This window comes from Amblyomma mixtum, chromosome 10 (genome assembly GCF_055824585.1).
Source record: "Amblyomma mixtum isolate Tamu chromosome 10, ASM5582458v1, whole genome shotgun sequence".
Lineage (NCBI taxonomy): Eukaryota > Metazoa > Arthropoda > Arachnida > Ixodida > Ixodidae > Amblyomma > Amblyomma mixtum.
In genome coordinates this window covers 43,193,399-43,211,141 of record NC_143021.1, presented here as the reverse complement: position 1 = coordinate 43,211,141, position 17,743 = coordinate 43,193,399, and positions in this window count along the sequence as shown.

Sequence of the window (17,743 nt, the reverse complement as noted above, 5' to 3'; positions counted from 1 at the left end):
GGAATCGTTCCCTGTGAACTATGCTGCTTCTGTCAGGATGGTGCCATGCTCGGCACATAACCTCTGTTGAGTTCTGTCGTCGCCCTGTGCTAGCGCTGTTTCTAGTACGATCTGAAACCAACACTGCAAGACTCCACACTTCCGAGTTTAATTTCTTCTCCATCGATGGGTTCCGCTTCACTCGTTCTTGAGGATTTCCGGAATCGTTCCCTGTGAACTATGATGCTTCTGTCAGGATCGTGCCATGCTCGGCACATAACCTCTGTTGAGTTCTTTCGTAGCCTTGAGCTAGCGCTGTTTCTAGTACGATCTTAAACCAACAGTGCAAGACTCCACACTTCTGAGGTTCATTTCTTCTCCATTGATGGCTTCCGCTTCACTCGTTCTTGAGGATTTCCGGAATCGTTCCCTGTGAACTATGATGCTTCTGTCAGGATCGTGCCATGCTCGGCACATAACCTCTGTTGAGTTCTTTCGTCGCCCTGTGATAGCGCTGTTTCTAGTACGATCTGAAACCAACAGTGCAAAACTCCACACTTCTGAGGTTCATTTATTCTCCATCGATGGCTTCCGCTTCACTCGTTCTTGAGGATTTCCGGAATCGTTCCCTGTGAACTATGATGCTTCTGTCATGATCGTGCCATGCTCGGCACATAACCTCTGTTGAGTTCTTTCGTCGCCCTGTGCTAGCGCTGTTTCTAGTACGATCTGAAACCAACAGTGCAAGAGTCCACACTTCTGAGGTGCATTCCTTCTCCATCGATGGCTTCCGCTTCACTCGTTCTTGAGGATTTCCGGAATCGTTCCCTGTGAACTATGCTGCTTCTGTCAGGATCGTGCCATGCTCGGCACATAACCTCTGTTGAGTTCTGTCGTCGCCCTGTGCTAGCGCTGTTTCTAGTACGATCTGAAACCAACACTGCAAGACTCCACACTTCCGAGTTTAATTTCTTCTCCATCGATGGGTTCCGCTTCACTCGTTCTTGAGGATTTCCGGAATCGTTCCCTGTGAACTATGATGCTTCTGTCAGGATCGTGCCATGCTCGGCACATAACCTCTGTTGAGTTCTTTCGTCGCCCTGTGCTAGCGCTGTTTCTAGTACGATCTGAAACCAACAGTGCAAGACTCCACACTTCTGAGTTTCATTTCTTCTCCATCGATGGCTTCCGCTTCGCTGGTTCTTGAGGATTTGTGGAATCGTTCCCTGTGAACTATGATGCTTCTGTCAGGATCGTGCCATGCTCGGCACATAACCTCTGTTGAGTTCTTTCGTCGCCCTGTGCTAGCGCTGTTTCTAGTACGATCTGAAACCAACACTGCAAAACTCCCCACATCTGAGTTTCATTTCTTCTCCATCGATGGCATCCGCTTCACTCGTTCTTGAGGATTTCCGGAATCGTTTCCTGTGAACTATGATGCTTCTGTCAGGATCGTGCCATGCTCAACACATAACCTCTGTTGAGTTCTTTCGTCGCCCTATGCTAGCGCTGTTTCTAGTACGATCTGAAACCAACAGTGCAAGACTCCACACTTCTGAGGTTCATTTCTTCTCCATCGATGGCTTCCGCTTCACTTGTTCTTGAGGATTTCCGGAATCGTTCCCTGTGAACTATGATGCTTCTGTCAGGATCGTGCCATGCTCGGCACATAACCTCTGTTGAGCTCTTTCGTCGCCCTGTGCTAGCGCTGTTTCTAGTACGATCTGAAACCAACAGTGCAAAACTCCACACTTCTGAGGTTCATTTCTTCTCCATCGTTGGCTTCCGGTTCACTCGTTCTTGAGGATTTCCGGAATCGTTCCCTGTGAACTATGATGCTTCTGTCAGGATCGTGCCATGCTCGGCACGTAACCTCTGTTGAGTTCTTTCGTCGCCCTGTGCTAGAGCTGCTTCTAGTACGATCTGAAACCAACAGTGCAAGAGTCCACTCTTTTGAGGTTCATTTCTTCTCCATCGATGGCTTCCGCTTCACTCGTTCTTGAGGATTTCCGGAATCGTTCCCTGTGAACTATGATGCTTCTGTCAGGATCGTGCCATGCTCGGCACATAACATCTGTTGAGTTCTTTCGTCGCCCTGTGCTAGCGCTGTTTCTAGTACGATCTGAAACCAACAGTGCAAGACTCCACACTTCTGAGGTTCATTTCTTCTCCATTGATGGCTTCCGCTTCGCTTGTTCTTGAGGATTTCCGGAATCGTTCCCTGTGAACTATGATGCTTCTGTCAGGATCGTGCGATGCTCGGCACATAACCTCTGTTGAGTTCTTTCTTCGCCCTGTGCTAGCGCTGTTTCTAGTACGATCTGAAACCAACAGTGCAAGACTCCACTCTTCTGAGGTTCATTTCTTCTCCGTCGATGGCTTCCGCTTAACTCGTTCTTGAGGATTTCCGGAATCGTTCCCTGTGAACTATGATGCTTCTGTCAGGATCGTGGCATGCTCGGCACATAACCTCTGTTGAGTTCTTTCGTCGCCCTGTGCTAGCGCTGTTTCTAGTACGATCTGAAACCAACATTGCAAGACTCCACACTTCTGAGGTTCATTTCTTCTCCATCGATGGCTTCCGCTTCAGTCGTTCTTGAGGATTACCGGAATCGTTCCCCGTGAACTATGATGCTTCTGTCAGGATCGTGCCATGCTCGGCACATAACCTCTGTTGAGTTCTTTCGTCGCCCTGTGCTAGCGCTGTTTCTAGTACGATCTGAAACCAACAGTGCAAGGCTCCACACTTTTGAGCTTCATTTCTTCTCCATCGATGGCTTCCGCTTCACTCGTTCTTGAGGATTTCCGGAATCGTTCCCTGTGAACTATGATGCTTCTGTCAGGATCTAGCCATGCTCGGCACATAACCTCTGTTGAGTTCTTTCGTCGCCCTGTGCTAGCGCTGTTTCTAGTACGATCTGAAACCAACAGTGCAAGACTCCACTCTACTGAGGTTCATTTCTTCTAAATCGATGGCTTCCGCTTCACTCGTTCTTGAGGATTTCCGGAATCGTTCCCTGTGAACTATGATGCTTCTGTCAAGATCGTGCGATGCTCGGCACATAACCTCTGTTGAGTTCTTTCTTCGCCCTGTGCTAGCGCTGTTTCTTGTACGATCTGGAACCAACAGTGCAAGAGTCCACTCTTATGAGGTTCATTTCTTCTCCATCGATGGCTTCCGCTTCAGTCGTTCTTGAGGATTACCGGAATCGTTCCCTGTGAACTATGATTCTTCTGTCAGGATCGTGCCATGCTCGGCACATAACCTCTGTTGAGTTCTTTCGTCGCCCTGTGCTAGCGCTGTTTCTAGTACGATCTGAAACCAACAGTGCAAGACTCCACACTTATGAGGTTCATTTCTTCTCCATCGTTGGCTTCCGCTTCAGTCGTTCTTTAGGATTGCCGGAATCGTTTCCTGTGAACTATGATGCTTCTGTCAGGAACGTGCCATGCTCAACACATAACCTCTGTTGAGTTCTTTCGTCGCCCTATGCTAGCGCTGTTTCTAGTACGATCTGAAACCAACAGTGCAAGACTCCACACTTCTGAGGTTCATTTCTTCTCCATCGATGGCTTCCGCTTCACTTGTTCTTGAGGATTTCCGGAATCGTTCCCTGTGAACTATGATGCTTCTGTCAGGATCGTGCCATGCTCGGCACATAACCTCTGTTGAGCTCTTTCGTCGCCCTGTGCTAGCGCTGTTTCTAGTACGATCTGAAACCAACAGTGCAAAACTCCACACTTCTGAGGTTCATTTCTTCTCCATCGTTGGCTTCCGGTTCACTCGTTCTTGAGGATTTCCGGAATCGTTCCCTGTGAACTATGATGCTTCTGTCAGGATCGTGCCATGCTCGGCACGTAACCTCTGTTGAGTTCTTTCGTCGCCCTGTGCTAGAGCTGCTTCTAGTACGATCTGAAACCAACAGTGCAAGAGTCCACTCTTTTGAGGTTCATTTCTTCTCCATCGATGGCTTCCGCTTCACTCGTTCTTGAGGATTTCCGGAATCGTTCCCTGTGAACTATGATGCTTCTGTCAGGATCGTGCCATGCTCGGCACATAACATCTGTTGAGTTCTTTCGTCGCCCTGTGCTAGCGCTGTTTCTAGTACGATCTGAAACCAACAGTGCAAGACTCCACACTTCTGAGGTTCATTTCTTCTCCATTGATGGCTTCCGCTTCGCTTGTTCTTGAGGATTTCCGGAATCGTTCCCTGTGAACTATGATGCTTCTGTCAGGATCGTGCGATGCTCGGCACATAACCTCTGTTGAGTTCTTTCTTCGCCCTGTGCTAGCGCTGTTTCTAGTACGATCTGAAACCAACAGTGCAAGACTCCACTCTTCTGAGGTTCATTTCTTCTCCGTCGATGGCTTCCGCTTAACTCGTTCTTGAGGATTTCCGGAATCGTTCCCTGTGAACTATGATGCTTCTGTCAGGATCGTGGCATGCTCGGCACATAACCTCTGTTGAGTTCTTTCGTCGCCCTGTGCTAGCGCTGTTTCTAGTACGATCTGAAACCAACATTGCAAGACTCCACACTTCTGAGGTTCATTTCTTCTCCATCGATGGCTTCCGCTTCAGTCGTTCTTGAGGATTACCGGAATCGTTCCCCGTGAACTATGATGCTTCTGTCAGGATCGTGCCATGCTCGGCACATAACCTCTGTTGAGTTCTTTCGTCGCCCTGTGCTAGCGCTGTTTCTAGTACGATCTGAAACCAACAGTGCAAGGCTCCACACTTTTGAGCTTCATTTCTTCTCCATCGATGGCTTCCGCTTCACTCGTTCTTGAGGATTTCCGGAATCGTTCCCTGTGAACTATGATGCTTCTGTCAGGATCTAGCCATGCTCGGCACATAACCTCTGTTGAGTTCTTTCGTCGCCCTGTGCTAGCGCTGTTTCTAGTACGATCTGAAACCAACAGTGCAAGACTCCACTCTACTGAGGTTCATTTCTTCTAAATCGATGGCTTCCGCTTCACTCGTTCTTGAGGATTTCCGGAATCGTTCCCTGTGAACTATGATGCTTCTGTCAAGATCGTGCGATGCTCGGCACATAACCTCTGTTGAGTTCTTTCTTCGCCCTGTGCTAGCGCTGTTTCTTGTACGATCTGGAACCAACAGTGCAAGAGTCCACTCTTATGAGGTTCATTTCTTCTCCATCGATGGCTTCCGCTTCAGTCGTTCTTGAGGATTACCGGAATCGTTCCCTGTGAACTATGATTCTTCTGTCAGGATCGTGCCATGCTCGGCACATAACCTCTGTTGAGTTCTTTCGTCGCCCTGTGCTAGCGCTGTTTCTAGTACGATCTGAAACCAACAGTGCAAGACTCCACACTTATGAGGTTCATTTCTTCTCCATCGTTGGCTTCCGCTTCAGTCGTTCTTTAGGATTGCCGGAATCGTTCCCTGTGAACTATGATGCTTCTGTCAGGATCTAGCCATGCTCGGCACATAACCTCTGTTGAGTTCTTTCGTCGCCCTGTGCTAGCGCTGTTTCTAGTACGATCTGAAGCTAACAGTGGAAAACTCCACACTTCTGAGGTTCATTTCATCTCCATCGATGGCTTCCGCTTCACTCGTTCTTGAGGATTTCCGGAATCGTTCCCTGTGAACTATGATGCTTCTGTCAGGACCGTGCCATGCTCGGCACATAACCTCTGTTGAGTTCTTTCGTCGCCCTGTGCTAGCGCTGTGTCTAGTACGATCTGAAACCAACAGTGCAAGACTCCACACTTCTGAGGTTCATTTCTTCTCCATCGATGGCTTCCGCTTCACTCGTTCTTGAGGATTTCCGGAATGGTTCCCTGTGAACTATGATGCTTCTGTCAGGATCGTGGCATGCTCGGCACATAACCTCTGTTGAGTTCTTTCGTCGCCCTGTGCTAGCGCTGTTTCTAGTACGATCTGAAACCAACATTGCAAGACTCCACACTTCTGAGGTTCATTTCTTCTCCATCGATGGCTTCCGCTTGAGTCGTTCTTGAGGATTACCGGAATCGTTCCCTGTGAACTATGATGCTTCTGTCAGGATCATCGTGCCATGCTCGGCACATAACCTCTGTTGAGTTCTTTCGTCGCCCTGTGCTACCGCTGTTGCTAGTACGATCTGAAACCAACAGTGCAAGACTCCACACTTCTGCGGTTCATTCCTTCTCCATTGATGGCTTCCGCTTCGCTTGTTCTTGAGGATTTCCGGAATCGTTCCCTGTGAACTATGATGCTTCTGTCAGGATCGTGCCATGCTCGGCACATAACCTCTGTTGAGTTCTTTCGTCGCCCTGTGCTAGCGCTGTTTCTAGTACGATCTGAAACCAACAGTGCAAGACTCCACTCTTCTGAGGTTCATTTCTTCTCCATCGATGGCTTCCGCTTCAGTCGTTCTTGAGGATTTCCGGAATCGTTCCCTGTGAACTATGATGCTTCTGTCAGGATCGTGCGATGCTCGGCACATAACCTCTGTTGAGTTCTTTCTTCGCCCTGTGCTAGCGCTGTTTCTAGTACGATCTGAAACCTACAGTGCAAGACTCCACACTTCTGAGGTTCATTTCTTCTCCATCGTTGGCTTCCGGTTCACTCGTTCTAGAGGATTTCTGGAATCGTTCCCTGTGAACTATGATGCTTCTGTCAGGATCGTGCCATGCTCGGCACATAACCTCTGTTGAGTTCTTTCGTCGCCCTGTGCTAGCGCTGTTTCTAGTACGATCTGAAACCAACATTGCAAGACTCCACACTTCTGAGGTTCATTTCTTCTCCATCGATGGCTTCCGCTTCAGTCGTTCTTGAGGATTACCGGAATCGTTCCCTGTGAACTATGATGCTTCTGTCAGGATCGTGCCATGCTCGGCACATAACCTCTGTTGAGTTCTTTCGTCGCCCTGTGCTAGCGCTGTTTCTAGTACGATCTGAAACCAACAGTGCAAGACTCCACACTTCTGAGGTTCATTTCTTCTCCATCGTTGGCTTCCGCTTCACTCGTTCTTTAGGATTTCCGGAATCGTTCCCTGTGAACTATGATGCTTCTGTCAGGATCTAGCCATGCTCGGCACATAACCTCTGTTGAGTTCTTTCGTCGCCCTGTGCTAGCGCTGTTTCTAGTACGATCTGAAGCCAAAAGTGGAAGACTCCACACTTCTGAGGTTCATTTCATCTCCATCGATGGCTTCCGCTTCACTCGTTCTTGAGGATTTCCGGAATCGTTCCCTGTGAACTATGATGCTTCTGTCAGGATCGTGCCATGCTCGGCACATAACCTCTGTTGAGTTCTTTCGTCGCCCTGTGCTAGCGCTGTTTCTAGTACGATCTGAAACCAACAGTGCAAGACTCCACACTTCTGAGGTTCATTTCTTCTCCATCGATGGCTTCCGCTTCACTCGTTCTTGAGGATTTCCGGAATGGTTCCCTGTGAACTATGATGCTTCTGTCAGGATCGTGGCATGCTCGGCACATAACCTCTGTTGAGTTCTTTCGTCGCCCTGTGCTAGCGCTGTTTCTAGTACGATCTGAAACCAACATTGCAAGACTCCACACTTCTGAGGTTCATTTCTTCTCCATCGATGGCTTCCGCTTGAGTCGTTCTTGAGGATTACCGGAATCGTTCCCTGTGAACTATGATGCTTCTGTCAGGATCGTGCCATGCTCGGCACATAACCTCTGTTGAGTTCTTTCGTCGCCCTGTGCTAGCGCTGTTTCTAGTACGATCTGAAACCAACAGTGCAAGACTCCACACTTCTTAGGTTCATTTCTTCTCCATCGTTGGCTTCCGGTTCACTCGTTCTTGAGGATTTCCGGAATCGTTCCCTGTGAACTATGATGCTTCTGTCAGGATCGTGCCATGCTCGGCACATAACCTCTGTTGAGTTCTTTCGTCGCACTGTGCTAGCGCTGTTTCTAGTACGATCTGAAACCAACAGTGCAAGACTCCACACTTTTGAGTTTCATTTCTTCTCCATCGATGGCTTCCGCTTCACTCGTTCTTGAGGATTTCCGGAATCGTTCCCTGTGAACTATGATGCTTCTGTCAGGATCGTGGCATGCTCGGCACATAACCTCTGTTGAGTTCTTTCGTCGCCCTGTGCTAGCTCTGTTTCTAGTACGATCTGAAACCAACATTGCAAGACTCCACACTTCTGAGGTTCATTTCTTCTCCATCGATGGCTTCCGCTTCAGTCGTTCTTGAGGATTACCGGAATCGTTCTCTGTGAACTATGATGCTTCTGTCAGGATCGTGCCATGCTCGGCACATAACCTCTGTTGAGTTCTTTCGTCGCCCTGTGCTAGCGCTGTTTCTAGTACGATCTGAAACCAACAGTGCAAGGCTCCACACTTTTGAGCTTCATTTCTTCTCCATCGATGGCTTCCGCTTCACTCGTTCTTGAGGATTTCCGGAATCGTTCCCTGTGAACTATGATGCTTCTGTCAGGATCTAGCCATGCTCGGCACATAACCTCTGTTGAGTTCTTTCGTCGCCCTGTGCTAGCGCTGTTTCTAGTACGATCTGAAACCAACAGTGCAAGACTCCACTCTACTGAGGTTCATTTCTTCTAAATCGATGGCTTCCGCTTCACTCGTTCTTGAGGATTTCCGGAATCGTTCCCTGTGAACTATGATGCTTCTGTCAAGATCGTGCGATGCTCGGCACATAACCTCTGTTGAGTTCTTTCTTCGCCCTGTGCTAGCGCTGTTTCTTGTACGATCTGGAACCAACAGTGCAAGAGTCCACTCTTATGAGGTTCATTTCTTCTCCATCGATGGCTTCCGCTTGAGTCGTTCTTGAGGATTACCGGAATCGTTCCCTGTGAACTATGATGCTTCTGTCAGGATCGTGCCATGCTCGGCACATAACCTCTGTTGAGTTCTTTCGTCGCCCTGTGCTAGCGCTGTTTCTAGTACGATCTGAAACCAACAGTGCAAGACTCCACACTTCTTAGGTTCATTTCTTCTCCATCGTTGGCTTCCGGTTCACTCGTTCTTGAGGATTTCCGGAATCGTTCCCTGTGAACTATGATGCTTCTGTCAGGATCGTGCCATGCTCGGCACATAACCTCTGTTGAGTTCTTTCGTCGCACTGTGCTAGCGCTGTTTCTAGTACGATCTGAAACCAACAGTGCAAGACTCCACACTTTTGAGTTTCATTTCTTCTCCATCGATGGCTTCCGCTTCACTCGTTCTTGAGGATTTCCGGAATCGTTCCCTGTGAACTATGATGCTTCTGTCAGGATCGTGGCATGCTCGGCACATAACCTCTGTTGAGTTCTTTCGTCGCCCTGTGCTAGCTCTGTTTCTAGTACGATCTGAAACCAACATTGCAAGACTCCACACTTCTGAGGTTCATTTCTTCTCCATCGATGGCTTCCGCTTCAGTCGTTCTTGAGGATTACCGGAATCGTTCTCTGTGAACTATGATGCTTCTGTCAGGATCGTGCCATGCTCGGCACATAACCTCTGTTGAGTTCTTTCGTCGCCCTGTGCTAGCGCTGTTTCTAGTACGATCTGAAACCAACAGTGCAAGGCTCCACACTTTTGAGCTTCATTTCTTCTCCATCGATGGCTTCCGCTTCACTCGTTCTTGAGGATTTCCGGAATCGTTCCCTGTGAACTATGATGCTTCTGTCAGGATCTAGCCATGCTCGGCACATAACCTCTGTTGAGTTCTTTCGTCGCCCTGTGCTAGCGCTGTTTCTAGTACGATCTGAAACCAACAGTGCAAGACTCCACTCTACTGAGGTTCATTTCTTCTAAATCGATGGCTTCCGCTTCACTCGTTCTTGAGGATTTCCGGAATCGTTCCCTGTGAACTATGATGCTTCTGTCAAGATCGTGCGATGCTCGGCACATAACCTCTGTTGAGTTCTTTCTTCGCCCTGTGCTAGCGCTGTTTCTTGTACGATCTGGAACCAACAGTGCAAGAGTCCACTCTTATGAGGTTCATTTCTTCTCCATCGATGGCTTCCGCTTCAGTCGTTCTTGAGGATTACCGGAATCGTTCCCTGTGAACTATGATTCTTCTGTCAGGATCGTGCCATGCTCGGCACATAACCTCTGTTGAGTTCTTTCGTCGCCCTGTGCTAGCGCTGTTTCTAGTACGATCTGAAACCAACATTGCAAGACTCCACACTTCTGAGGTTCATTTCTTCTCCATCGATGGCTTCCGCTTGAGTCGTTCTTGAGGATTACCGGAATCGTTCCCTGTGAACTATGATGCTTCTGTCAGGATCATCGTGCCATGCTCGGCACATAACCTCTGTTGAGTTCTTTCGTCGCCCTGTGCTACCGCTGTTTCTAGTACGATCTGAAACCAACAGTGCAAGACTCCACACTTCTGCGGTTCATTTCTTCTCCATTGATGGCTTCCGCTTCGCTTGTTCTTGAGGATTTCCGGAATCGTTCCCTGTGAACTATGATGCTTCTGTCAGGATCGTGCCATGCTTGGCACATAACCTCTGTTGAGTTCTTTCGTCGCCCTGTGCTAGCGCTGTTTCTAGTACGATCTGAAACCAACAGTGCAAGACTCCACTCTTCTGAGGTTCATTTCTTCTCCATCGATGGCTTCCGCTTCACCCGTTCTTGAGGATTTCCGGAATCGTTCCCTGTGAACTATGATGCTTCTGTCAGGATCGTGCGATGCTCGGCACATAACCTCTGTTGAGTTCTTTCTTCGCCCTGTGCTAGCGCTGTTTCTAGTACGATCTGAAACCAACAGTGCAAGACTCCACACTTCTGAGGTTCATTTCTTCTCCATCGATGGCTTCCGCTTCAGTCGTTCTTGAGGATTACCGGAATCGTTCCCTGTGAACTATGATGCTTCTGTCAGGATCGTTCCATGCTCGGCACATAACCTCTGTTGAGTTCTTTCGTCGCCCTGTGCTAGCGCTGTTTCTAGTACGATCTGAAACCTACAGTGCAAGACTCCACACTTCTGAGGTTCATTTCTCCTCCATCGTTGGCTTCCGGTTCACTCGTTCTAGAGGATTTCTGGAATCGTTCCCTGTGAACTATGATGCTTCTGTCAGGATCGTGCCATGCTCGGCACATAACCTCTGTTGAGTTCTTTCGTCGCCCTGTGCTAGCGCTGTTTCTAGTACGATCTGAAACCAACATTGCAAGACTCCACACTTCTGAGGTTCATTTCTTCTCCATCGATGGCTTCCGCTTCAGTCGTTCTTGAGGATTACCGGAATCGTTCCCTGTGAACTATGATGCTTCTGTCAGGATCGTGCCATGCTCGGCACATAACCTCTGTTGAGTTCTTTCGTCGCCCTGTGCTAGCGCTGTTTCTAGTACGATCTGAAACCAACAGTGCAAGACTCCACACTTCTGAGGTTCATTTCTTCTCCATCGTTGGCTTCCGCTTCACTCGTTCTTTAGGATTTCCGGAATCGTTCCCTGTGAACTATGATGCTTCTGTCAGGATCGTGCCATGCTCGGCACATAACCTCTGTTGAGTTCTTTCGTCGCCCTGTGCTAGCGCTGTTTCTATTACGATCTGAAACCAACAGTGCAAGACTCCACACTTCTGAGGTTCATTTCTTCTCCATCGATGGCTTCCGCTTCACTCGTTCTTGAGGATTTCCGGAATGGTTCCCTGTGAACTATGATGCTTCTGTCAGGATCGTGGCATGCTCGGCACATAACCTCTGTTGAGTTCTTTCGTCGCCCTGTGCTAGCGCTGTTTCTAGTACGATCTGAAACCAACATTGCAAGACTCCACACTTCTGAGGTTCATTTCTTCTCCATCGATGGCTTCCGCTTGAGTCGTTCTTGAGGATTACCGGAATCGTTCCCTGTGAACTATGATGCTTCTGTCAGGATCGTGCCATGCTCGGCACATAACCTCTGTTGAGTTCTTTCGTCGCCCTGTGCTAGCGCTGTTTCTAGTACGATCTGAAACCAACAGTGCAAGACTCCACACTTCTTAGGTTCATTTCTTCTCCATCGTTGGCTTCCGGTTCACTCGTTCTTGAGGATTTCCGGAATCGTTCCCTGTGAACTATGATGCTTCTGTCAGGATCGTGCCATGCTCGGCACATAACCTCTGTTGAGTTCTTTCGTCGCCCTGTGCTAGCGCTGTTTCTAGTACGATCTGAAACCAACAGTGCAAGACTCCACACTTTTGAGTTTCATTTCTTCTCCATCGATGGCTTCCGCTTCACTCGTTCTTGAGGATTTCCGGAATCGTTCCCTGTGAACTATGATGCTTCTGTCAGGATCGTGGCATGCTCGGCACATAACCTCTGTTGAGTTCTTTCGTCGCCCTGTGCTAGCTCTGTTCCTAGTACGATCTGAAACCAACATTGCAAGACTCCACACTTCTGAGGTTCATTTCTTCTCCATCGATGGCTTCCGCTTCAGTCGTTCTTGAGGATTACCGGAATCGTTCTCTGTGAACTATGATGCTTCTGTCAGGATCGTGCCATGCTCGGCACATAACCTCTGTTGAGTTCTTTCGTCGCCCTGTGCTAGCGCTGTTTCTAGTACGATCTGAAACCAACAGTGCAAGGCTCCACACTTTTGAGCTTCATTTCTTCTCCATCGATGGCTTCCGCTTCACTCGTTCTTGAGGATTTCCGGAATCGTTCCCTGTGAACTATGATGCTTCTGTCAGGATCTAGCCATGCTCGGCACATAACCTCTGTTGAGTTCTTTCGTCGCCCTGTGCTAGCGCTGTTTCTAGTACGATCTGAAACCAACAGTGCAAGACTCCACTCTACTGAGGTTCATTTCTTCTAAATCGATGGCTTCCGCTTCACTCGTTCTTGAGGATTTCCGGAATCGTTCCCTGTGAACTATGATGCTTCTGTCAAGATCGTGCGATGCTCGGCACATAACCTCTGTTGAGTTCTTTCTTCGCCCTGTGCTAGCGCTGTTTCTTGTACGATCTGGAACCAACAGTGCAAGAGTCCACTCTTATGAGGTTCATTTCTTCTCCATCGATGGCTTCCGCTTCAGTCGTTCTTGAGGATTACCGGAATCGTTCCCTGTGAACTATGATTCTTCTGTCAGGATCGTGCCATGCTCGGCACATAACCTCTGTTGAGTTCTTTCGTCGCCCTGTGCTAGCGCTGTTTCTAGTACGATCTGAAACCAACATTGCAAGACTCCACACTTCTGAGGTTCATTTCTTCTCCATCGATGGCTTCCGCTTGAGTCGTTCTTGAGGATTACCGGAATCGTTCCCTGTGAACTATGATGCTTCTGTCAGGATCATCGTGCCATGCTCGGCACATAACCTCTGTTGAGTTCTTTCGTCGCCCTGTGCTACCGCTGTTTCTAGTACGATCTGAAACCAACAGTGCAAGACTCCACACTTCTGCGGTTCATTTCTTCTCCATTGATGGCTTCCGCTTCGCTTGTTCTTGAGGATTTCCGGAATCGTTCCCTGTGAACTATGATGCTTCTGTCAGGATCGTGCCATGCTTGGCACATAACCTCTGTTGAGTTCTTTCGTCGCCCTGTGCTAGCGCTGTTTCTAGTACGATCTGAAACCAACAGTGCAAGACTCCACTCTTCTGAGGTTCATTTCTTCTCCATCGATGGCTTCCGCTTCACTCGTTCTTGAGGATTTCCGGAATCGTTCCCTGTGAACTATGATGCTTCTGTCAGGATCGTGCGATGCTCGGCACATAACCTCTGTTGAGTTCTTTCTTCGCCCTGTGCTAGCGCTGTTTCTAGTACGATCTGAAACCAACAGTGCAAGACTCCACACTTCTGAGGTTCATTTCTTCTCCATCGATGGCTTCCGCTTCAGTCGTTCTTGAGGATTACCGGAATCGTTCCCTGTGAACTATGATGCTTCTGTCAGGATCGTTCCATGCTCGGCACATAACCTCTGTTGAGTTCTTTCGTCGCCCTGTGCTAGCGCTGTTTCTAGTACGATCTGAAACCTACAGTGCAAGACTCCACACTTCTGAGGTTCATTTCTTCTCCATCGTTGGCTTCCGGTTCACTCGTTCTAGAGGATTTCTGGAATCGTTCCCTGTGAACTATGATGCTTCTGTCAGGATCGTGCCATGCTCGGCACATAACCTCTGTTGAGTTCTTTCGTCGCCCTGTGCTAGCGCTGTTTCTAGTACGATCTGAAACCAACATTGCAAGACTCCACACTTCTGAGGTTCATTTCTTCTCCATCGATGGCTTCCGCTTCAGTCGTTCTTGAGGATTACCGGAATCGTTCCCTGTGAACTATGATGCTTCTGTCAGGATCGTGCCATGCTCGGCACATAACCTCTGTTGAGTTCTTTCGTCGCCCTGTGCTAGCGCTGTTTCTAGTACGATCTGAAACCAACAGTGCAAGACTCCACACTTCTGAGGTTCATTTCTTCTCCATCGTTGGCTTCCGCTTCACTCGTTCTTTAGGATTTCCGGAATCGTTCCCTGTGAACTATGATGCTTCTGTCAGGATCTAGCCATGCTCGGCACATAACCTCTGTTGAGTTCTTTCGTCGCCCTGTGCTAGCGCTGTTTCTAGTACGATCTGAAGCCAAAAGTGGAAGACTCCACACTTCTGAGGTTCATTTCATCTCCATCGATGGCTTCCGCTTCACTCGTTCTTGAGGATTTCCGGAATCGTTCCCTGTGAACTATGATGCTTCTGTCAGGATCGTGCCATGCTCGGCACATAACCTCTGTTGAGTTCTTTCGTCGCCCTGTGCTAGCGCTGTTTCTAGTACGATCTGAAACCAACAGTGCAAGACTCCACACTTCTGAGGTTCATTTCTTCTCCATCGATGGCTTCCGCTTCAGTCGTTCTTGAGGATTACCGGAATCGTTCCCTGTGAACTATGATGCTTCTGTCAGGATCGTGCCATGCTCGGCACATAACCTCTGTTGAGTTCTTTCGTCGCCCTGTGCTAGCGCTGTTTCTAGTACGATCTGAAACCAACAGTGCAAGACTCCACACTTCTTAGGTTCATTTCTTCTCCATCGTTGGCTTCCGGTTCACTCGTTCTTGAGGATTTCCGGAATCGTTCCCTGTGAACTATGATGCTTCTGTCAGGATCGTGCCATGCTCGGCACATAACCTCTGTTGAGTTCTTTCGTCGCCCTGTGCTAGCGTTGTTTCTAGTACGATCTGAAACCAACAGTGCAAGACTCCACACTTTTGAGTTTCATTTCTTCTCCATCGATGGCTTCCGCTTCACTCGTTCTTGAGGATTTCCGGAATCGTTCCCTGTGAACTATGATGCTTCTGTCAGGATCGTGGCATGCTCGGCACATAACCTCTGTTGAGTTCTTTCGTCGCCCTGTGCTAGCTCTGTTTCTAGTACGATCTGAAACCAACATTGCAAGACTCCACACTTCTGAGGTTCATTTCTTCTCCATCGATGGCTTCCGCTTCAGTCGTTCTTGAGGATTACCGGAATCGTTCCCTGTGAACTATGATGCTTCTGTCAGGATCGTGCCATGCTCGGCACATAACCTCTGTTGAGTTCTTTCGTCGCCCTGTGCTAGCGCTGTTTCTAGTACGATCTGAAACCAACAGTGCAAGGCTCCACACTTTTGAGCTTCATTTCTTCTCCATCGATGGCTTCCGCTTCACTCGTTCTTGAGGATTTCCGGAATCGTTCCCTGTGAACTATGATGCTTCTGTCAGGATCTAGCCATGCTCGGCACATAACCTCTGTTGAGTTCTTTCGTCGCCCTGTGCTAGCGCTGTTTCTAGTACGATCTGAAACCAACAGTGCAAGACTCCACTCTACTGAGGTTCATTTCTTCTAAATCGATGGCTTCCGCTTCACTCGTTCTTGAGGATTTCCGGAATCGTTCCCTGTGAACTATGATGCTTCTGTCAAGATCGTGCGATGCTCGGCACATAACCTCTGTTGAGTTCTTTCTTCGCCCTGTGCTAGCGCTGTTTCTTGTACGATCTGGAACCAACAGTGCAAGAGTCCACTCTTATGAGGTTCATTTCTTCTCCATCGATGGCTTCCGCTTCAGTCGTTCTTGAGGATTACCGGAATCGTTCCCTGTGAACTATGATTCTTCTGTCAGGATCGTGCCATGCTCGGCACATAACCTCTGTTGAGTTCTTTCGTCGCCCTGTGCTAGCGCTGTTTCTAGTACGATCTGAAACCAACATTGCAAGACTCCACACTTCTGAGGTTCATTTCTTCTCCATCGATGGCTTCCTCTTGAGTCGTTCTTGAGGATTACCGGAATCGTTCCCTGTGAACTGTGATGCTTCTGTCAGGATCATCGTGCCATGCTCGTCACATAACCTCTGTTGAGTTCTTTCGTCGCCCTGTGCTACCGCTGTTTCTAGTACGATCTGAAACCAACAATGCAAGACTCCACACTTCTGCGGTTCATTTCTTCTCCATTGATGGCTTCCGCTTCGCTTGTTCTTGAGGATTTCCGGAATCGTTCCCTGTGAACTATGATGCTTCTGTCAGGATCGTGCCATGCTTGGCACATAACCTCTGTTGAGTTCTTTCGTCGCCCTGTGCTAGCGCTGTTTCTAGTACGATCTGAAACCAACAGTGCAAGACTCCACTCTTCTGAGGTTCATTTCTTCTCCATCGATGGCTTCCGCTTCACTCGTTCTTGAGGATTTCCGGAATCGTTCCCTGTGAACTATGATGCTTCTGTCAGGATCGTGCGATGCTCGGCACATAACCTCTGTTGAGTTCTTTCTTCGCCCTGTGCTAGCGCTGTTTCTAGTACGATCTGAAACCAACAGTGCAAGACTCCACACTTCTGAGGTTCATTTCTTCTCCATCGATGGCTTCCGCTTCAGTCGTTCTTGAGGATTACCGGAATCGTTCCCTGTGAACTATGATGCTTCTGTCAGGATCGTTCCATGCTCGGCACATAACCTCTGTTGAGTTCTTTCGTCGCCCTGTGCTAGCGCTGTTTCTAGTACGATCTGAAACCTACAGTGCAAGACTCCACACTTCTGAGGTTCATTTCTTCTCCATCGTTGGCTTCCGGTTCACTCGTTCTAGAGGATTTCTGGAATCGTTCCCTGTGAACTATGATGCTTCTGTCAGGATCGTGCCATGCTCGGCACATAACCTCTGTTGAGTTCTTTCGTCGCCCTGTGCTAGCGCTGTTTCTAGTACGATCTGAAACCAACATTGCAAGACTCCACACTTCTGAGGTTCATTTCTTCTCCATCGATGGCTTCCGCTTCAGTCGTTCTTGAGGATTACCGGAATCGTTCCCTGTGAACTATGATGCTTCTGTCAGGATCGTGCCATGCTCGGCACATAACCTCTGTTGAGTTCTTTCGTCGCCCTGTGCTAGCGCTGTTTCTAGTACGATCTGAAACCAACAGTGCAAGACTCCACACTTCTGAGGTTCATTTCTTCTCCATCGTTGGCTTCCGCTTCACTCGTTCTTTAGGATTTCCGCAATCGTTCCCTGTGAACTATGATGCTTCTGTCAGGATCTAGCCATGCTCGGCACATAACCTCTGTTGAGTTCTTTCGTCGCCCTGTGCTAGCGCTGTTTCTAGTACGATCTGAAGCCAAAAGTGGAAGACTCCACACTTCTGAGGTTCATTTCATCTCCATCGATGGCTTCCGCTTCACTCGTTCTTGAGGATTTCCGGAATCGTTCCCTGTGAACTATGATGCTTCTGTCAGGATCGTGCCATGCTCGGCACATAACCTCTGTTGAGTTCTTTCGTCGCCCTGTGCTAGCGCTGTTTCTAGTACGATCTGAAACCAACAGTGCAAGACTCCACACTTCTGAGGTTCATTTCTTCTCCATCGATGGCTTCCGCTTCACTCGTTCTTGAGGATTTCCGGAATGGTTCCCTGTGAACT